This window comes from Telopea speciosissima, chromosome 1, assembly GCF_018873765.1.
Source record: "Telopea speciosissima isolate NSW1024214 ecotype Mountain lineage chromosome 1, Tspe_v1, whole genome shotgun sequence".
Lineage (NCBI taxonomy): Eukaryota > Viridiplantae > Streptophyta > Magnoliopsida > Proteales > Proteaceae > Telopea > Telopea speciosissima.
Window position 1 is genome coordinate 945,108 of NC_057916.1, and position 21,663 is coordinate 966,770.

Sequence of the window (21,663 nt, forward strand, 5' to 3'; positions counted from 1 at the left end):
GCGAAATAGTGGTTGCGGGTTTGAGTTGGGAAACAGCCTCTCTGCGAAGCAGCAGTAAGGTTGCATACATTTTGACCTTCCTCGACCCTACAGTGGTGGGCGCCTCGTGCACTGGGTACGCCCTTTTATCCGTACATAAGCTCACTCTTTCTGGGCATGGTTCGAAAATTCAGTGGAGTCGACCGAAATTTACTGAATTATTGGCTCAAAACACAATTTAATGTAACTCAATAGGCATTCCAAGTTTGACCGAAAGGAACATGTTTAGGTCAAAATCTCATTAGGCTTCGGAAACTCCATTTCAGTTCGCCAAAACGTTACATAGCCTTTTTATCAAGTCTATATTTCATTCGAAATGGGTCCCTTTTATCGACCCATTTCAAACCGATATTGACAAGTTTCGACTGAAACCTGGCATTTCGACTCCAAAGTTGGATTTTTGCTTGAATTTGGTCATTCCACTTGCAACTCTTAGTGGAACAACTTGTTGGAAGCTTGTAAAATTCATGGGAGGTGGGGCCACTAGACCGAAGTGGCATTTAGCAAAGTAGATATAGGGATGTGGCAAAATTCCCAAGGTTCCTCTTGAGGTGCAAAAGGCCATGGCTACACTCATGAAGGGAGGGATAAAGAGGAAGTTAGACAAGAGTGCAAAGGAAGAGTTTGATGAGGTAGTATATCTATTTTAGTTGGATTCATTTACTTTTGTATTCTCTTTGAGAAACATACATGCAAGGTACAGCGTATACTGCCAACTAGGGTACAGAAACCAAACTAACATTTTGAGAGTGTTTTTCAACAATCTACAGGTTCCATTATGTTTAGGGCTGCTTAATTAGGGTCTCCACCAAGTCTCAGCCCAAAACATGATCGTTTGACCACCAAAATGGTCATATGAAAGTTGTATGTCGTATTCTCAAGTACTTGCAATCCAGCCAAAGAAAGGGATAGTTGTACACCAAACATAATCACCTGAGAATTGAGCTTACACTGATGTTAATTGGGCCGGTTTGTGACTTGTTTAAGGTCCACATCATAGTTGATGCCTAGGTGCCTTGTTTTTCCCCCCTCCTCCAACTCCAACGGTCGTCTAAACGCCATGACAACTATGGTCTACATCATGTTACTACACCTTTGTAGGTGAGAACTTTTTTTTTTTTTTGGAAGAATAAAAATTTAATTACGAAGAAAATTGAGGGAATATACAAGCCCGAGGGCAACAAGCCGAAGCTAGGGACTAGCTACGGCGCAAAATAGATGTAGGGAGGCCCCAGGAGACAACAATAAGCCTGTTCCTTGGGGAATCCTTCACATCACAAAGGGGGAGGGATCTAACTTTAGATGAAACATCAAAAAAGATGGCCTTCCAAATCGTGTCGAAAGAGCGGGAGTTGGATGTCCATCTTCTAAGGTTGCGTTCCATCCAAAAGTGGGAGATAGTGGTACAAAAGGCTAGTTTGCCAACCGAATCACAAGTCGATTTCCCTCCGAAAGTCATGTCAATCCAAATCCATTCCCTGCTGGGAGGAAGAGGAGTGCGCCGACCGGGCCAACAATGGCGAAGAACACTGGACCATATGGAGGAGGCAAAGGGGCAAGTGAAGAATAGGTGATATGTAGGTGGGAACTTAGTTACTCGGAGAAGCAAGAAACAATCAAGGTACTAAAACTCGGGTCTCGGTACCAACTCAACTCTTGGAAAAATTGAGACGAGTCGAGATCTCGCCGAGTTGGTGCATTTTTTTTTTTTCAACTCGAAGCCTCAACTTTGGGTCAACCCGAGATCTGGACCCGAGATCCAAGATCTCGCCGAGATATGTCGAGTTTTGTCCAATTGGGTAAGGTATTTAAGTGGTAGGTAGGTTAAAACAATGGGTCAAAACCGAGATCCAAGATCTCGCCGAGATATTGCACTTTTGAGACTCGTAGGCAGTCTCATCTCGGCTTTTCCAAAAACCGAGAAACTCGGAGAGATCTCGAGAGTTCTCGAACTATGGAAACAATCTATTGTTGCAAGATTAAATGCAGAAGAAGAATTTAAAAACAATCTAAAGTTGAAGAAATCAGTTCATGAGTTGGAATTTGAAATTAATAGTTCCATGAGATTGTATTGTGAGCTGTGACAACAAGTTTTCCATCAATATTTCCCACAATCCTATGCAACATGATCACACAAAACATGTTGAGGTGGACCGTCATTTCACAAAGGAGAAGATCCATTTTAAATGTATCTGCACACCTTTCGTGAAGATAGGTGATCAGTCGGCTGATATGTTAACCAAAGGGATCAATACTCCACAATTGCATACCCTCTTAAGCAAGTTGGGCATGTATGATATCAGCTCCCCAGCTTCAAGGAGAGTATTGGAATACTATTGTAAGGGTATAATGGGAAATAGTATGTAATAGTGTCATATGCGCATATATGCTAAAAAATAAAAATTAGAATTTAAGGGCATACATGTAATTTGGTTTTTAAGTATCAATAACATAGAGTGGAGAAGTGTTGATCACTCTCTAATCCATTCTCCTGTTCTTTCTTCTTCTTCCTTTAATTCTCGTCTTCTTCTTCTTCTTCTTTCTTGGGCCCAATATTCTTCTTCTTCTTTTCTAGTTTTCTTTTCTCCATCCCCTGCTCCGGTGCACAAACAGTCCCTCACAATTGTGGACTGTTCTCCCTCATATCTCTTCTTTCCTCTTCATTCTGGGCATAAGATCACCACCCTAAGGCGATCTGAACCCTAGGTTCCCATCCACCAGATACCCCCTAATCTGTGAGATAGAAACCAGCAACCCCCGCTGGTCTCTTCAGTGCCACAAGGCTTGGTTGCAGGTTGATAGTATGCTCTTGCTGTTAGATTTCTCAAGCTTCTATTCATAGTATTTGAGAGACCTAGTAGTGTAGAATCTAACCCTAGAGTTTGACCAGATTGGACTTGTATTGGAAGAGGACTGTCAATTTGTTTGAGACTGGTTCTTCCACCAGTTGTAGGTTGCATGAGGTTAGGGACAACTTCCCCTCTACGATATTTGCTTCTTTAACTTAATTTCCCCACTTTCCTTATTACCTCTCCCTCTCTCATTTATTATTTCCTACCCTTTATAAGTACCAAGTCTATCATCCATCTATAATTCTAATCACCTTTATATTCTCCTCTTATCTAACTACCAACCTGTCCTTTAAGATACCCTTCATTTACTAAACTGTCACTCTTCCTTCATAAGCTTTAATATTTTACAAGTTTTCCATTACATTTAATTGTTGAGCAATTTAATACTTGTGTGGGCCCATAGCAAACCCGAATTTAGGGTTTTTGAACCCTGGGATCGCATCAAGTTTCGGATTTCTGAGTTCAATTCGTGAATTCGGATTTCAGTTACTTGTTTATACTTTGTTACTGATATTCCAGCATATTGATCTCTTTAAAACATCTGTTCTGGATGTTTGTTTCTGAGATCGATTTTATATTCCAGAGTTCTGTTCTCGAGTGTCTTAAACTCCTATCCTCAGTAGGATTTTCTCATACCTCAGAATTTGACCCTTGGATTGTACTCAAATATTAATATTCTGTTCACCCCCTTAAATAGACCCTTCACTCAGCATATTTGCCAGATCTGATATTCTGATGTTTGAAATCTCGCAAATCTGGTTCCTACTTTCCTGTGATTCTGGAAGTTATTTGGTGATTTAAATCCTAGCCCTTAGGTGATAAGATTCCCATTAGAAACCTCCCTCCAACTTTTCTATCTCGTATAATTAGAAAGTTGGGAAGCCTGAAGGAATGCCAAGGAAGACCTGAAACCTCATATAGCTTGAGTTCAACTTAAAAGAAGTGCATCTCTTTTCGACTTCACAGCCTTGCCATGAGAACAGCCTCTCCATAATTAATTTCTGTGTTGGATTCTCAGAATTCTCCTCACCTTAATCCCAATTTCTTGAACTGTTGAATAATCTCATTACATATATTTTTAGGTTTTGGAAATAGATCAAGGAAGTCCATGAAGCTCAAAAGCATAGCGGACACCACCATGATACAAAAAGAAAAAACATTACAGGAGAGCCATAGAAGCGAGGCAAAACCCAACCGTCAAGGAGAGACGACAGAGGCATGCAAAAAGGAGATTGGAGACAAATCAGCCTGTTCCTTGGAGAATCCACAACAGTACGAGAGGAGACTTCCAAATCTGCTCTAAGTATCTAAATGAAGCGGTCCATTTTCTCAGATTATGCTTCATCCAAATGTGATTAGTGGTGGCACCAAAGGCAAACTTGCTCAACATCACAAATAGTCTTGCCAGCATAAGTCATGTCTACCCAAATCCACTCTGTAGGAAGAGGAAAAAATCTTCTTCTACTTGGCCAGCATTTGCCCAAGAGACCTTGACAAACCACAGAGGAGAAGGGGCATGCAAAAAAGAGATGGTCCACGTCTTCCATAGCATTCCAACAGAGGCAACAAGAAGGGGAGGCCAAAATCTAACGATAGATGAGCAAATACTGTGTTGGGAGGCAATTAGAGAGGGCCCGCCAAACAGTGAAGCTGTGATAAGAGATGTAGCCCTTAAAGCACACGATCTTGCACCATGGAGACAAGGGGCCACGAAATCTGATTAAGTCCCAAGCTGATTTTGCACTAAAGAGGCCAATTGAAGAGGCAAACCAAACAATAATATCACCTCCACCACAAGGCCTTCTAGGCATTCCAGACAGTTGATAAAAGAGGGGAAGAAACAGGGGGGAGGAGCCCACTCATCATCCTAAATAATGGAAGCAACTGCGGAGTGCGTACTGATGCCTAAGTTGTAAATGGCTCTTGCACCAACTAAAGGAAGGAGAACGCCCATAGGATGCCAAATGTCAAGCCAAAGAGAGGTTGAAACACCATCATCAATAAAAGTGGAAATGGACCCAAGAGCTATAGGTCAGAGGTTCAAGATCTTACGCCAAACCCAAGAAGCATCGGAGGATATATTAGTCATCCATATGAAATCATTGTAAAGAAGACCTGCGTAGACCCAATCTTTTTTTTTCCCGAATATTATCAAGGACCCGAGGAAGCCCCTAAAATTTTATTAATGATGAAAAGAAGTCAAAGTACAATGGGGTGGACATAACCCGCCTTCTTACTCCAGTCCAAGAAGCAAAGTAAACTCTCAAACTAACCGAAACAAGAGACATAACCCACTTACAAAAAGAAAGAATTACAATCTGACAACTGGTAAGCCAGCTGAATCTTCCCGCAAGATCCGCCCTAGAGTGAGAGGAAGATTTTGGCCTGCAAAGAAAGTTGAATCACTCAAGTTCTCACAAGCTAAGTTAGCCAAAAATTCTGCAGCCCTGTTGCTTTCCCTGAACGAGAAATAAAGATTGATCCCAAGTGAATCAATTAAAGCCAACACTTCCTGGAACCAATACTAACATTTCCAAATAGGTCACGCCCTTTGAGAAACAAAGTTCGCAATCGACCTGGAATCTGAGTTGACATGGCAGCCCGAATAACCTAACTCTGCACAAATGGGAAGCCTGTCCAGAAGGGCCTTCATTTAGCTTCTGTGTTTGAGCAGGACCAGTAATACTTGGCGAACGCCATAATCAACCTACAATTCTGATCTAGAAGAATCCCACCACCTCCAATAATACCGGGATTTCCTTTACTCGCTCCATCAACATTTAGTTTAGCAACATTAAAAGGCAGGCACCAGTACACTGAAATGGGCACCCTCATCCTTATAGATGGGGATATAACCTGAAGGATCTGAAAAATTAAACCATCCTTCAACGATGGTTTCTTTTTAAACGTAGACTCAATCGACTCCGACGCTTTTCTTCTTCGTCACAAGCTTCCAAATCAATTTGAGAATACCTGCAAAATTAACCTCCTTGATTCTTCTCAAGCCCAACCCACCCTCATCCTTGGGAAGGCAAACAACAGCCCTACTGATAGGATGGAGAAATCGAAGTACTTGAACCTTCCCAAAGAAAGGAACACATGAGGTACTCCATCACCTTGATAGAAGACCGGGGCAGCCCGATAACAACAGACCAGTAGATGTGAGAGGACTGAAGAACTAGCCTGATCAATTTCAAAACGACCGGCATAAGAGACTAGTTTGCCCTTCCAAAGCTGAAGTCTCTTGCTAATCAGATCCAACATGGGAGTGAAGTGATGAGCCATCAATCTAGCAAGAATCAAAGGCAACCCCAGGTACTTAACCGGAAGGCGTCCAAGGGAGAAGCCTGTCATCTCAATGAAAGCAGCCGCATCTACATTAGAGACCCAAAATAAGACCAACTGAGATTTCAAGAGTTACTTACAAGCATTAAAACACCTGATCAGAGATCTTTTACACCAAATGATCTCTAGTAAACAATTTTGGTTCATATGAGTCAATTTTAGACCCAGCTTTCCTTTTAGGGCTCAAAATATGACAAGTTCGGTGTAGCTCTTATGACACCTTCAGAAATATCATCTCGCTACATAGACTAATAACACTTGCCCAATAATAATCCAATCTTACACATGAATATCTAATGGTGGTCTAAAAAGTGCACAGCTACTTTGGATGTACTTGATACCATCCCCCCCCCCCACAACACACACAAAAAAAAAACACTCACAAGCAACCCCGAGGGAAGTACTGCAACCAAGGATTTAAGTATCGGTATCGGGTATCGTATCGGTCGGGTGATTTTAAGAGACGTATCGTATCGTATCGGAGATACGTATCGATCGGTGCAGAAACGCATGAAAATGATCAAAATACACACGGAAATACACTTTTGGACAATAAAAACAATATAAACAAGCAATTTGTGTCATATATCATGCATATATACTAAGAATTGTGAATAATCAATAACCAGACAAGTGCGGCACATTGAAATTGTTATAAAAGATTAAAAGATGAAATTTCTTACATATAAAGCCACTCAATTGCCATGAAGAATTTCGGGGTGGATCAAAGTCATGTCTGTAAGGGTCTTCAACAATAGGAGTGACTATTGTGATAGATTTTAGGGTAAATATATAATTTTCTTGGAATGTGATAGATCTATACATAATATAGTACATATATTATATACATTAGCATTTGTTTTAAATTTTAGAAGAAAATTTTTTAAAAAAATCATTTTAAAGAAGCAATTTTCGGTTTTGGGTAAAAAATGCAAAGAAACATGGATTTTGAACTCAAATCTTTGTAAATGTATACAAAGAATGCAATACTAAGTTAGTTTAACATATTCCCTTTGAATCATAGCAAAAAAAATACCAAAAATCAAAGATTTAAACAAAAGAATCAAGTTTTTTTCAAAAAACCTACCTTGCCCTTCAAGAACACCTTTTGATTTCGAATGTGGGCTGTTAGATGCAGCAAATGATGAGATTTCACCTCCTTTAGGATCGTTTTTGGCAAAGGAATCAAAGCCCTCAACAAATCTTTGGCAAAAACCAAGTTTAAAGATGTTTTTTTATGGTTTCTCAAAGCTGGAACTGTTTTTTTTCCGCCAGCCTGCTCCTGCTCGAGTTTTCTGTTTTGAGAAGACTTGGGCCCATGTGGTTTTTAAGTTGCCGATACGTATCGAGACGTATCGAGACGTCTCGGTATGTATCGATATGTATCGGTCGATACATATCGATAATTACCGAGACGTCTCGATATGTATCGTTATTTCAAAAATAATAAAATAATGGTTTAAATCATGTCTCGTCTGTATCGATACGTATCGACCGTATCGTATCGTATCGATATGTATCGGTCGATACATACCGATACATTCGAGACATTTACATTTTAAAAAAAAAGATACGTCTCGACCTGTCTCGTCTCGGCCATGACCGATACCGAGACGTGTCGGCCGAGACGATACGATACGCTCCGATACTTAATTCCTTGACTGCAACAAAGTATATTTCATATTAGCCATATGAGCCATGAAACTCGTATAGACAGAACCAAAATCATATTCAAAATGTCAAGGCGATGGAGCCACTCGGTGTCTAGGCATTACCTATATTTGTATGTGTTACTTTTATGCGTGTTTTACAACTGATTAGGCCCAATTTTTGGCTTTCTTCTCTAGTGACATCTTATTCATCAAGGGAAAAATCTAAGCAAGGACATAATGACAGACCCACAAAAGATTAAGTACTTATTTATAGAAAATATTGTTACAAGACATATAATAATGAAAAACAGCACGTACATTTCCCAGCTATTAGACAAATGAATCTGACATAACAAAATACATTCATGCAAAAACTTTGCATAAAAGATTGAACACATCAAGTACCATACAGCAATATTTGTCTCAAACCAGTGAACTAACAACATAAATGAGAACTAACTAATGAACTAAATATTGGAGTAGATTCAATTAATTTAAGGGGACGGAATGCATATTAATTACATCCTACAAACAACTGTATGCAGAAACATTAGGGGAATCAACCCCCCACCGCAAAGTCCCTATATGAGATATAGTGTAAGAAATGTTTCATGCATCAAGTTGCGGAAAATCCATGAAAGTAACATTAAAACATATAAGAAAACCAATGCAGATAACTCACACAAATGGACTTATTTTTTTAGAAACAAACCTTGGGTTGGGTTATGTAAGTGTTGGGCCTTTGATCCTATGTGTTTCCATTGTAATGGGCTACTTTAATGGGCCTAAAAAATAGATAGAAGGTAGGCATACGGGATCAGGCTTAATTAGTTCTTTTTAATTTTAAGTTGTTTAATAGGATTTGAATTCCCTCACATTGCGTGAGAAGGTTTCCTTTTATTATTATGCTTCTTATTTATGTTGCTTAGCAATAGGATTTTACGAGACGTAGAGATAGAGGCGAAGGTTGCAGCAAGAGTGATGCAATCTGAAAATCCAGATTAAGGATCTCAGATGCAAGTAGGCTCAATTCTTGGGTGATTATGGTCATTCCTAACCTATTCCTAATGGGTTCATGGTCATTGTCAAGGTGTCGCCCAGGCGTCCACGCACCCTTTGCTGGAAGGGCGCCTTGTTGGTGTCGTCTGACATCCAGGCCCCCTCCAACACCTTGGGTTGCCTAGACACTGCAACAACTATGTTCATGGTCAAAAGAAGTCATCAATAAATCCACCCTTTACCTGTGTCTGGTGAAATCCAACAAAGAGGAAATGATCTCCCCTCCCACAACTATCATCATAGCCAAAATTGTATGATGCACAGCGACCTATTTCTTTTACACCATAAGAAGAATCAGTCATGAAGGCATTCTCAGGAGGTGAATCCCAATCCACATATTAACCCCATTTGAATCAAAATCAAAACCTCCAGTAAGTCAGAACACTTGCTTTAAAAGGAAAAAAACCGTAGTTCTGAACCGAATTATACAGCCCCAAATTCATACTGCAGAATCACAGAATAAAACAGAGCTCCCCGGTTATAAAATCCCTAACCCATTCCTGAATCACCAAGGAACTCCATGACGCATAATGGGAAACCCAGGCCATCAGGTAGTAAAATTAATTCCCTAGGATTTCAGCATGTAAAAGTTTTTACCCAAGGTCCTTATGAAAACTTCAATGAAATTTTATTGGTACACTACAAAATCAAGGAAAAATCCATGGACGTTAAAGAGACATTGAAGTAAAGTAAACCAGAAGAAAGAGACAAATATTAACCAAGTAACCCCTCCACGTTGCAGAAATAGCATTTTTTGCCCAAAACTATCTAGCTTTCTTGGTGCTTGGAACCTTCCACTCAATTGTTTTCCATAACAATTGATTATATCAAATATCAATTCTAATCACTCAAATACATGACAAACAGAGGCAAAATACAGTCTAGAGGGGTATTTCTGGGTCACCTAGTTGTGCCATGTGGCAGAGTGAAGTCACATCTGACCTTTCAGATATATGGTTTGGATTGGCCACATGTCAAATTTCAAACTCAAATTCAATCTTATACCCACCCATGGATTTGGTATGCATCCTCTGTAGTCTGTGCACCCTCTTTGTAGTCCTGGATTTTTCAATCCTATGTTTTGCCACTCGGCCAACTCTGCTTTGGCTGAAACTTGAAATGTCAGTAGGGGACCCTGGGTCTACCTATCCACAAAATTTCAGCCCCATCTGATCTGCCATGTGGTAATATTCATGAGCAGTCCAGAAATACTCTATATACTACGTACACAAGAGAAACCATTCCCTAGAGGGTGTGTTTGGTTGCGTAAATCTGTTGGAGCCTGTATTGATTCTGGATGGTTATCCACAGAGTTACCATCTATGGATTCGTTATTCTGGAAAATAAACTGTTTGGTTATCATGATTCTTTGACGTGAATCTTCCTGAAAAACTGTTTGGTTACCCTAAGTCTATCAGTTGATAAAATATTAGCTTTTTGATTAAATATTAATTTTTTAATTAATATTAGCTTTTTAATTAATATTAGTTTTTTAATTAAATATTAGTTTTTTAATTAAATATTAGTTTTTAAATGAAATATTGGTTTTTTATTTATTTAAATATTAGTTTTTTATTTACTTTATTATGTGTTTTATTTTAAAAAAGAAAATATAAGCAAAATATTTAACTATAAAATGTTATTTTATTTAATAAAAAATAAGATTTTATTTTGTTAACTATTAGTGTTTTATTTTAATTAAATATCAGTGTTTTATTTTTAAATAAAATATTAATTATTAAAAATGTTGCTTCCAGGTTGAATCATAATATTTAAATGTCCTATGGAATCAGGTGGTCCATATGTGAGTTCACCTCTTAAGGTGAACTCAGGAATGAAGCAACTATAGTACAAAAAGTGGAATCAGGTGGTTCTCTTAATTATGTGGAATTACACAACCAAACAGTTTTAATAATTGAGAATCACGATTCCACGAAATTACCATCTGTGGATTTAAGCAACCAAACACACCCTAAAAGAAATCAAAACTACTGATGAAACAATGAGACAACCCACTATTAGGGTCAAATGAGTTAATACTGAATAGTAACAATCAAATGTTTGGTCGCTCAATGACCAAGAAGTATTTTTCTAATAAATTACCAAAGAGGCCCAAAGGGCATACCCAGTGCACAAGGCTCCCGCCACTACGGGGTCTGGGGAGGGTCATAATGTACGTAGCCTTACCCATGCTTTCACAGAGAGGCTGTTTCCAGACTTGAACCCGTGACCTCTTGGTCACAATGGAGCAACCTTAATAGTTGCACCAAGGCCCCACCCTCTACCAAAGAGGCCCGAACGGCAAAATACCAATAACAAACAATAATTACTCTCATGTCATTCAACATATTCAGCTAAGCCTAATCTCAACTAAATGCATTTTCTACATGAATACTGTTTCACCATTCAACTATATTTAGAATCATATTTATTGCTAATCAAAATCCTCAATAAGCGATTGTTTAGGATTCATGCTATAAGGTAGAAAAGAGAATAAGTGGTGACAACACTTAATAATGCATACGAGATTTTCTCAATGTACACCCTGGTCAACTGGCTCTAGTAAGTCAATCAGTCACCCCTAATGACTTACTAGACAGTACAACCTAATACATGAACTAATCAGTTGGAGACTAACCCAGAAGCCCAGTCAGTCGCCTACGTGACACCTAGTCAATGCTTCAATACCCATGAAATAGTGATACAAGTAAAGGAGATGAAAATACTCCATTAGTAGCCAAAGCTACACACACACAGGAAAAAAGAAAAGGCAAAGGGATTCCAGGACGGCTGTTCAAAAAAAAGGAAGCTACGGATGGGAGCACCTAGTTCTGCAAATGTTGAAGGGTCTATAGCATTATTATGGAAACAGCGTCTCTTGCACAATTTCACTATAGCTCACAGAAAAATTGGAGTGAAATTCCCATACAAAATGACCAAAACATCCGAAGATTTCACTTTGGTCACCAAAACAAAATGGCTACTGAATGAAATTCACAACTGAGCTTAACATCTAGAAAATCCATAGGATGTTTAAAAAAAATGGTAGGTTCTGTTAACCAAGTTCTTATGGGCATAAACATTACCCACTGAGTGGTGCTCCTCACATGTATAATTCTTGTGACATTGACTTGGGTTGCAACTCAAAATCCTCAACCAAGGTACTAAAACTCGGAACTCGGTACCAACCCGACCCTTGGAAAAATCAAGTCAAGTCGAGATCTCGCCGAGTTGGTGCATTTTTTTTTCGACTCGAAGCCTCAACTCAGTGGGTTTTAGACCTAGTTTGGGTCTGAAACTTGGTATTCAGCCTATATTTTAGGTCATTTAAACACAATGGCACTATCAGATTTTGCAAAAACAAAGTCCAAATATGAGTTTCACTTCAGACCATAGGTTGATAGGCAACGACGTACTAAAATACCCTACTCTACACATAATTTAGTAATAGAAAGCAATCAAAACATTCAATTAATGTAAAACAACTTAAATAAGCATTAGAAATGTTAAAGACTTAAAGTGTACAATACATCAATCTTTAAACAAATGTTACATAAAATGTGATATGTTAATGTATTCAGTCCCACCACGATCCACAAAGAATTCCAATGTCATAGTGTTGTTGTAGTTTTGCACATAGTTTGCACAGCACTCATATAAGTGTTGTCATCAACATATGCCAAGTCCCCTATCCTAGGGTATGGAAGAGGCGGTTGCCATGAGGCGTGAGATCCACTGCTACCGTCATATTGAGGCATGTATGGCTGGTTTGGGACTGAGAATATGGGCCCAAAACCAGACCCAGTGCTTTGATAGTCAAACTCATGTGTTGATTGTCAAGCTCATGTGTTGAAAAAAATAGATTTGGGGAAAAATAGTTTACCTTTGAAAAATCCTTCAAATTTGTGATGAATCTTGAAGATGTGTAATTGAATCCTTCAAATGTGCAGCTGAATCACCTCTCCCGAAGGTCAGGTCTTGAAATCCACAAGTAAAATGAAGGAGGAGCTTCAAATGGGAAAGAAGAGAGTAGTGTTGGGAGCTTTGGACAGAACTTGACCGAGATATGTCGAGTTTTGTCAAGTTAGGTAAGTAAAATAAGAGGTAGATGGGTCGAGTTCTAGGTCGACCCGAGATCCAAGATCTCGCCGAGATAGTGTACTTTTTAATATCGTATTGGAACTCGACTCGCTTTCTCAAACAAACCGAGATTGAGTTGAGTCGAGTTCTCGAACCATGTCCTCAACCATTCTGATGTGCAGATTAACATTCATTATCAATCAACTCAACTCAACCATATCCCAACTCAACGGGGTTGGCTACATGGATGCTTTTTCTCCAATCAGCTCTATACATGGATGCTTTTTCTACAATCAGCTCTATACATGGATGTTTTTTCTCCAATCAGCTCTATACATGGATGCTTTTTCTCCAATCAGCTCTATTCAAAGCCATACTTGTTACTAGTCCTAAGCCATGCATGTCTTTCCTCACCACTTCTCCTCGAGTCATTTTAGGCCTACCCCTGACTATTTTAGCTCCTTCAATTTGACTCAAATCAACCCTCCGTACTGGAGCATTTAAAGGCCTCCGCATGTCCATGCCAGCTCAAACGACTTTCTCAAACTTATCATGTATCGTAGCTATTCCTAAATTAGCTCTAATTTGTTCATTCTTTATTTTATCTTTTCTAGTTTTACCACTCATCCATCTCAACATTCTCATTTCAGCTACACTAAGTTTCTTTATGTCACTTCTTCACTGCCCAACATTTAGCTCCATACATCATTGTTGGTCATATGACTGTCCAATAAAATTTTCTTTTGAGTTTTAAAGGAATACATCAATCAAACAACACTGTGGATACATCCCTCCACTTCATCCCCCCTATTCTAATTCTATGGCAACATCATCATCTATTTCTCCTCCTTTATTTATTTATGATTGAACCACAGTACCTAAAATTTTCACTTTGTGGTATCTCTCTATCATCAACTTTCACCACCACACTTTTAGTCCTATTGTTAAGTTACACACCATATACTCTGTTTTTGTCCCACTTATCTTGAAGCCTTTTGATTCCAAGGTTTATCTCCATAATTCCAACTTTGCATTTATTCCTGCTTTTGTTTAATTCCTACTAAATTTTTAATTCCGCTAACTTGGTCCATCTTCAATTGGTACAAAAGTATGAAGATGAGCTATGCTCCTAGTCCCCATTCAAACAGCAAGGCAAATATCTACCCCTCTTATTTTTTTTGGGATATTCTCCATATAACCATGCATGGTTATACTAAGCTGTCATCAACTATTACAATGTATAATTGTTTATTTGAGTTTTGAATAAGTCAACTCTAGATATCTTTTGATTGTAACAGTACCTATGATTGAGAAGCTGGTTGTGGGATTTGTTGTATGGCCATTCTAGCCATCACCCAGTTGTAACCGCTCCCATGATTGTGGAGCTGATCAAGCGTTTAGGCTATCTCAAATGCTTTCTCGGGATTAAGGTTCACTCATTCTAAGGTAGGTATTTACCTCCCCCAACGGAAGTATGCATTGGATATTCTAAATGACAAGGGACAACTTGGTGGACAACCATGCTATTTTCCAATGGGGCAAAACGTGAAACTGAAACCTTAAGAAAGTCCGCTCAGAGCCAATCCATCCAAGTACTGTGGACTCATTGGTCGTCTTCTTTACCTCAGCATCTCACGGCCTGACGTTGCTTACTCAATGGTTATCCTCAGCCAGTTGATGAGTCAACAGTGGGACCCACATTTGCAAGATGATCTCCAAATTGTTCATTTTATCAAATATTCACTAGGCAAAGGCAGTTTATTTTCCTCCAATAATCCACTAATCCTGCATGCATATTCAGATTCCGATCAGGGAGGTTGCTCCACATCTAGGGGATTCATTATATTATTATATAATATTACACTTTCCTTGGTAATAGTCCAATACAATGGAAATCAACCAAAAAAAAAAATATCTCTAATTTATCCGCAGACTTGGAATATAAGGCCATGGCCTCTGCTTAATGTGAAATTCAGTAGCCCTCATATCTTCTATCCGATCTTCGGCGCCATACTGCCACATTATATTGTGATAATCAAGCTAACATTCATATTGCTTTCAACCCAATCTTCCATGAGCACTAAACATATCAAGCTCGACTATCATCTCATACGTGAGAAGATTCAATCCGGTTAATCAAGACTACCCATGTACCATACTACCATCAAACTTGCAAGTGGCAGAAATCTTCGCCAAGCCACTGGTTCAAGGTCTTTTTCATTCCCTTATTGGCAAGTTGCTTCACCATTAAATATCTCCAAATTGAGGGGGAGTATTACAATGTAATTGTATATTTGAATAAAAAAAAATTATGGATGGAAAAATATATTCAAAGAAGCGCAAAGAATACAGGGCTAGCTCCCCTAAAAATATATTCAAAGAAGCAAGAAAAAAGGAAGAAGAAAATATAACCCAAGGCCCACATCCTCAAGGGCTGCCCTATGGTGCAATCCGAGGGGTTGGAAACCCTATATGGGTTTGCTATGGGCCCACCCGAATACTCGAAGACTCAAACAAAAGGATTGATGGCAAAATAGTAAATAATTTGAAGATTTGTAAGAGGAATGGCAGAATTGTAATTAATCTGAAGTTGTAAAGGAGTGGCAGAACAGTAATTTAATGGAATCAACTAGAAAAATAGAAACAAGTGCATGGGGCTATAACGTGTTAATGGGAGGGGTATTTTTGGAATTGAAACACTTAAATGGGGATAAACAGAATAACATCTGAAAATAAGGGGGTTTTGTGTGATTAAGGTAATAGGCCATTACTTGCAAATTAAAGAACTTGTCTTCTTCTTCAACCTTCAACAAAATAGAAAACCCAGAAACAGTGTTAAGCCTTGAACAGGGGGAAGCAGATGAGAATAGGGATAAGAAGAAGGTGAAGAAGGAAAAAGAACAACACAGAGGCAGAAGGGGAGGTAACACAGCTCATGGCAGCCATCAAACTAATCCAAATAAAATCATTCCAAAAAACTAATCTCCATCCTGGGAGTACATGCTCTTTTATAGAATTTAAAGAAAAGAAATCCTATTCCTACTTTGAAACTGAAATTTTTTTTTTAAAAAAATCCTAATTGAAACAGAAATAGAGTTAGACTCTATTATGGACTCAACTGAACAAACTTCGACTCAAACACTACTATCTACGGCTGAAATAAAGAAAAGAAAATAAATAAAATAATTCCTAACTTATCCAACGCCTATCTGCATCACCCTAAACCAGATTGGGAGATCCCAAGAAGAAGCAATATGCCTATTCTTGGGGATATTGAAGCAAGAGTCAGCATGAAGATCAATCATGCCCCAAACATCAAAGGAGATAAAGAGTCCCAAATCTATTGGAAAGTTCTTGTCACCTAGCCCAACTTCTTAGGTTCCTTTCCATCCAAATGTAATAGATAGCTACACAAAAGACAATCTTACCCACCGTGAAAATGCATGTTTTCTCGTTGAAACTTCTCCTGGGCTACTTCCATTCCTTGTCAAAATCAAGGATCCTTCTTCTACCTGGCCACCAATTACGAAGAAGCCCGTCCCGGATATGAGAGAAGGGGCATGCAAAGAACAAGTGATGAATGCCCTCCAAAGCATTCCAACAAAAGCAGCAAGAAGTGGGGAAAGAACCTGTTTCTATTAGAGAAAATTCTACGTTGAGAGCGACTTGAGAAGAGCTCTCCACAAAATGAAATTGTGGTGGGGTATGTGACTTTCGAACCAAACAACATCATACCAACTGCCAAGGAACCTTTATTGCCGAAGATCTCACCAGATTTCACGCCGAGGAAGAAGAGAACATGTCCAAGCCTGTTTCTGTCCAAGTTACTAACCACCACTCCCACGGGATCTTCTAGCTTATCACTAGCAGAACACCCCAGGACTCGAACAAGCTAGGTGAAGACGAAGGTACTGGCCTCCAAGCACCTTCAAGGCTAATGGAGGAAACCTTTAGCCAATTTGTCCATCCCCAAGTCATACCTGATTCCGTCACCATATGTATAGATCAACACACCATGCGAGTGCCAATTGTCCAACCTAAGGAGGGTAGAGGACCCATCATCAATCCTGGACTTGATTACATCAACGACAAAGATCAAGTGCTTTAGGATTTTTCTCCAAGACTAGGAAGATTCAGATGGGCAAGAGACAATCCATAGAGAGTACTAAGCGAGGTTGCGAGAGTAGAACCACTCAACCCAGATGCTTCTTCCCTTATAAACCAGCTTCCATACCAACTTGACAATTCCTGTCTGATTAACCTCCTCAAACCCAGCCCTCCCTCCCCTTTAAGGAGGCAAGCATAAACCCAACCTCTATATGAAGGAACCTCTTGTTGCCGATGCCTTACCATAGAAAAGCACTCAAGGATTCCACCTATGCATGATGGATTGAGGCAAACCAAAGACCCCAGGTCCAATATATGTAGGAGCTTTGCATGACTGATCGAACCAATCTCAGATGACCCGCATATGACAGACGTTTTACTTTTGAAAAATGGAGTCCTTTCCTGAGGTTGTCCAAGATAGGGGAGCAATGGAGAGCTGACAACTTTGAAGAGATCAAGGGAAGAGCGAGGTACTAAACAGGAAGGTGACCCAAAGAGAAACCTAAGATGCTTCTCAATCTATCCTTTTCCTCATTTGAGATGCCCGCCAAGAATATCGAAGATTATGCCTGTTAACCTGAAGGCCCTATATAGCAGTAAAGGAGGATAGGATGCCCATCACTGAAGCCAAGCAAGAATGGTTAGCACTTCGTGAAAACCATAAGGTCATCTGCAAAGGCTAAGTGAGATAACTAAGTGTCCTTACACTTAAGAAAGAGATCAACAAGCTTTTGGTCCACCTTACACTGAATGCTTGTAGACAAACCAATCAGGCTTCCATTCACCAAAATAGATGAGTGGCTGAGGAGATGTAATGATATACCCATGTAATAAACCCAGGGGGAAAGCACATCATAACTAAAACACCGTTAAGCACCGTTAAGCAACTCCCACCTCAAAGAGTCATAACCCTTGTGGATATCCAACTTCATCATGGCAACCTGGAATCCCACCTCAAAGAGTCATAAGCCTTATGGATATCCAACTTCATCATGGCAGACGGGAAGTAGGAGTTTCGGTTTAAACCCCTTAACAAGCTCATTACATAGGAGGATGTTGTCAAAAATACCTTCCTCCAGTAAAGGCCGATTGGTTTTCACTAACCAAATCCACCTCTTTTTTAAGTTTGTTGGCAAGGAGCTTGGCAGTGAGTTTGTAAAGGAAATTACAAAGAACTATAGGCCAAAACTCTGTGATAGATTATGCCCCCTACACCTTAGGAATTGAGCACAGGAAAGTTCGGTGTACCTCCTTAATTTGACTCAGATTCATAAAGAAGCTTTCACAACACGAACAAGATCACCTTTCAATATCCCAAGGTGATGTGAAGAAATTCATGTTGATTTAATAGCTGTGAAAATCTCATATTTAGTGGGAACAGCCCCAACCATGTCCTGGTGCTCCTCAGAGAGAAATTGATTCAGGAATCCTCACTCTGATAGGAAGGTAGGACGGTTTGAACTGCCCAAAGGAATAGTCAAGTGATTCCTTCTTAATCTCCTCTGCCTATAACATCTCAATACCATCCCTTGTAACTAGTTTGGAAATGGTGCCAGCATTGTGCCGAGATTTTAGGGCTTCATGGAACAAGCCTGAATTGGAGTCACCTAGCTTGAGCCATGTAATTCTGGACTTTTGTCTAAGAAAGCTCTATTCCCTGGCAAGGAGGTCATATCTCTTAAAAAGGACCTTCTCCTCGTCTGCCAAACTAGAGTCTAACACCAACCTGAAGCCTTTGCTGAATAGTATCTAAATCAGATTTGTACTTTTGCACTGCAGACCTAATGTTACCAAAAGTAGAGGAGCTCCATATCTTCAAAGAGTTTTTAACTTCTCTCAGTTTTGGGGCAAAAATGATCAAAGGAGAGACTTTTTCTTTCACTGACTTGCCCCACACATCTTAAACTATTTTGAGGTAGTCCACATGTCAAAAACCTTGATGGTTTGGAGCCGAAGGAGACATACGGCTTGATATGGAGAACAACCAGACTATGGTCAGAAATATCTGGGGAATCAAAAGAAACCTCAGCAGAATTGAACAAAGACAATCACCATTCATTAACCAATACTCCATCCAGCTTGCAGGCAACTATGGTCTCCAGTTCTTCTGTTGTTCCAAGTGTACTTCATTCTTGTCCACTGTAAGTCCGTTACCCAATGTCATCCAAGCATGAGCTGAAATTACCAAGCGAGTCTTCATCAATATGGTCACCTCCAATTGAACTAAGTCAACTCTAGCTATCATTCAATGCTAACAGTTCTTATGATTGAGGAGCTGGATGTGGGATTTGTTGTATAGCCATTCTAGCCATCATTCGGTTGTAACTGCTCCCATGATTGTGGAGCTGATCGTGGGATTTGTTGTATAGCTTGTTGTATATATATACTGAAGATCAATAAGAAGATACATACGAATTATTCTCTCAACATTCTACTTGTTACACCGACCATATAAGAAAGAGAAAAAAAAGTCATTATTATTATTTTCCTGCACTACCATTTTTTGCCCTCCCTGCACGACAAGGAAGACCATCCTTTACTGTACGAGAGGAGGGCAAATTTGGTGACAGACTCAGTATAACAAATTGTAGTTACACGGAGCAAAACCCTTTTTTCCCGTCCACCCATTCACCCTATAGGCTAAATTAGTAAAGTGGATGATAAAAAATATAAGCACAGGAGATCACAAACACAAGAAACCACCAGAACAGAAAGAAAAATAGAAGGAAAAAAAATGCAGAACCTAATAAAAAGTGCATAAACCATCGAAAAGAACATCAGGGCATAACTTAAAATCTTTCTGAATGAAGAACAACCAAAAAAATACAAGATTTCAAAGAAGAAGAAACATTTTTTAAAGGGAAACACTGTCAAACTCTTCCACTACCGATGAGCATCAATTTTCTTTGGTTCCAATTCAACCACATTATCTCCCCATATGTTGGGCGTTGTAACAGAAAAAGGGGACAATAACGAATACGGAGCTCATCCCAAGCTATCAATCATACCCAAGAAACATCGAAACATCAGAAATCCAAACAAATATGCTCGGGAATCAACGAACCCTATCAAGAAAAACACAACCAACCCAATGGGAAATTTCATAGAGATCGATAGCACGGAACTTAGCTCAGACTACAGGTAAGGTAAACAATAAACCATCATAATGAAAAACCCTAAAAGGACGAAATCGAAGAATGAAAAGCGAAAAATATGTATAAATATAAGAAAAACTCACCAATGATCAAAGAAAGCCGTTCTTGAACACGAAAGTAAGGAACCTTCAAGTGAATCGATATGAAGCTGTGAAGAGTTTAGACTTAGACGTTCCGCCATTGTTGCGCAGAGGAGAGCTATAGAGGGAGAGAGAGAGAGAGAGAGAGAGAGTGAGACACAGCGAATTCATACCCTGTTATGCCATCCGACGGGGGCACGGGCATCTTTATTATGCAGTCGGAGAAAAAAATATCTGGTGTTCCTGCACGATCTACCTTTTCCATCTTGTGGGTCTAAAAATCGACGGTGTTCAGAAGTAGTTACAGTGCTGTCCCATGAAACTAACGTCCCAGATGGTTTTAGATTTGTGTAAGTCAGAACCGTGCTCTCCAAGAAAGCATTGAAGTTTCCTCCCGAGCATAGACTATTAGGTATAATAACCCGGGATGGATTGCACACTTGCACACATTAAGAATTAAGTGATGTCAAACGGTCGGTTTGGTTCGATCCGGTTTTGATCTAGTTGGACTGAGCCAAATTCAGTTTTGAGTATTATCAGATTGATCCAGTTTGTATTGGGTTTAGTCTGGTTTTGTTTGGTCAATTAATTTGCCCTATCTGATACAGTCTGATTTTCAACCAATTTTGTCAAATAGGAATTTGCTTCGGTTCGTTTTGTTCGGTTACTTTGGCCGATTCAGTTTTCTAATTATGATAAACCTCAACCATGGCCTGGTCCACCCTGGGGGACTAACAATGGGACAATGGTCCCAAGCCCAACCCTATTCGAGCCCACATTTGAATAGACCAAAAGGGTCAACCCTCAATTCAATGGCATTACTAAACTCTATTTAAGCATTCTTCTCTCATCATCTTCCCTATTCGAGCCCACGTTTGAATAGACCAAAAGGGCCAACCCTCAATTCAATGACATTACTAAACTCTATTTAAGCATTCTTCTCTCATGATCTTCTTCTTCTTCTTCTTTTCTTTGTTTTTTTTTTTTTTTTTTTTTTGGTGATGAAAATAAAAAGGAGAATACTTAAGGATTTTGATAGAATACATATTGTTTGTCTTGCGCATAAGTCGCAAGGTTAAGGACTATAGCTAAACAAAAGTTATCTTTAGACTTAGTAAAGGTAATATCTAGAGATCTATCACTTATATACATTAGATCTTTAATGTATAGCCAAGGCCATGGATAGGTAGTAGGGGATGGAAGAGCATTAGCAATCATTTGATTTGAGCACCAAATCTCCTTGACCTCCAAACCTATATGCGCTCCAAACCTATATGCGCTGCAAAATTTAGAC

General features: G+C 39.3%; 1 protein-coding gene across 1 annotated transcript in view; it reads right to left on the bottom strand.

Annotated features, from left to right (window-relative positions):
* The window catches only part of LOC122663722 (zinc finger CCCH domain-containing protein 55-like), a 36,424-nt gene extending 15,912 nt beyond the window's left edge, over positions 1 to 20,512 (bottom strand). The window contains exon 1 of the mRNA XM_043859359.1: positions 20,373 to 20,512. The gene's annotated coding sequence lies outside the window, so the exon portion shown is untranslated. The remainder of the gene's footprint in view (positions 1 to 20,372) is intronic.
* Positions 20,513 to 21,663: the final 1,151 nt, after the last annotated feature.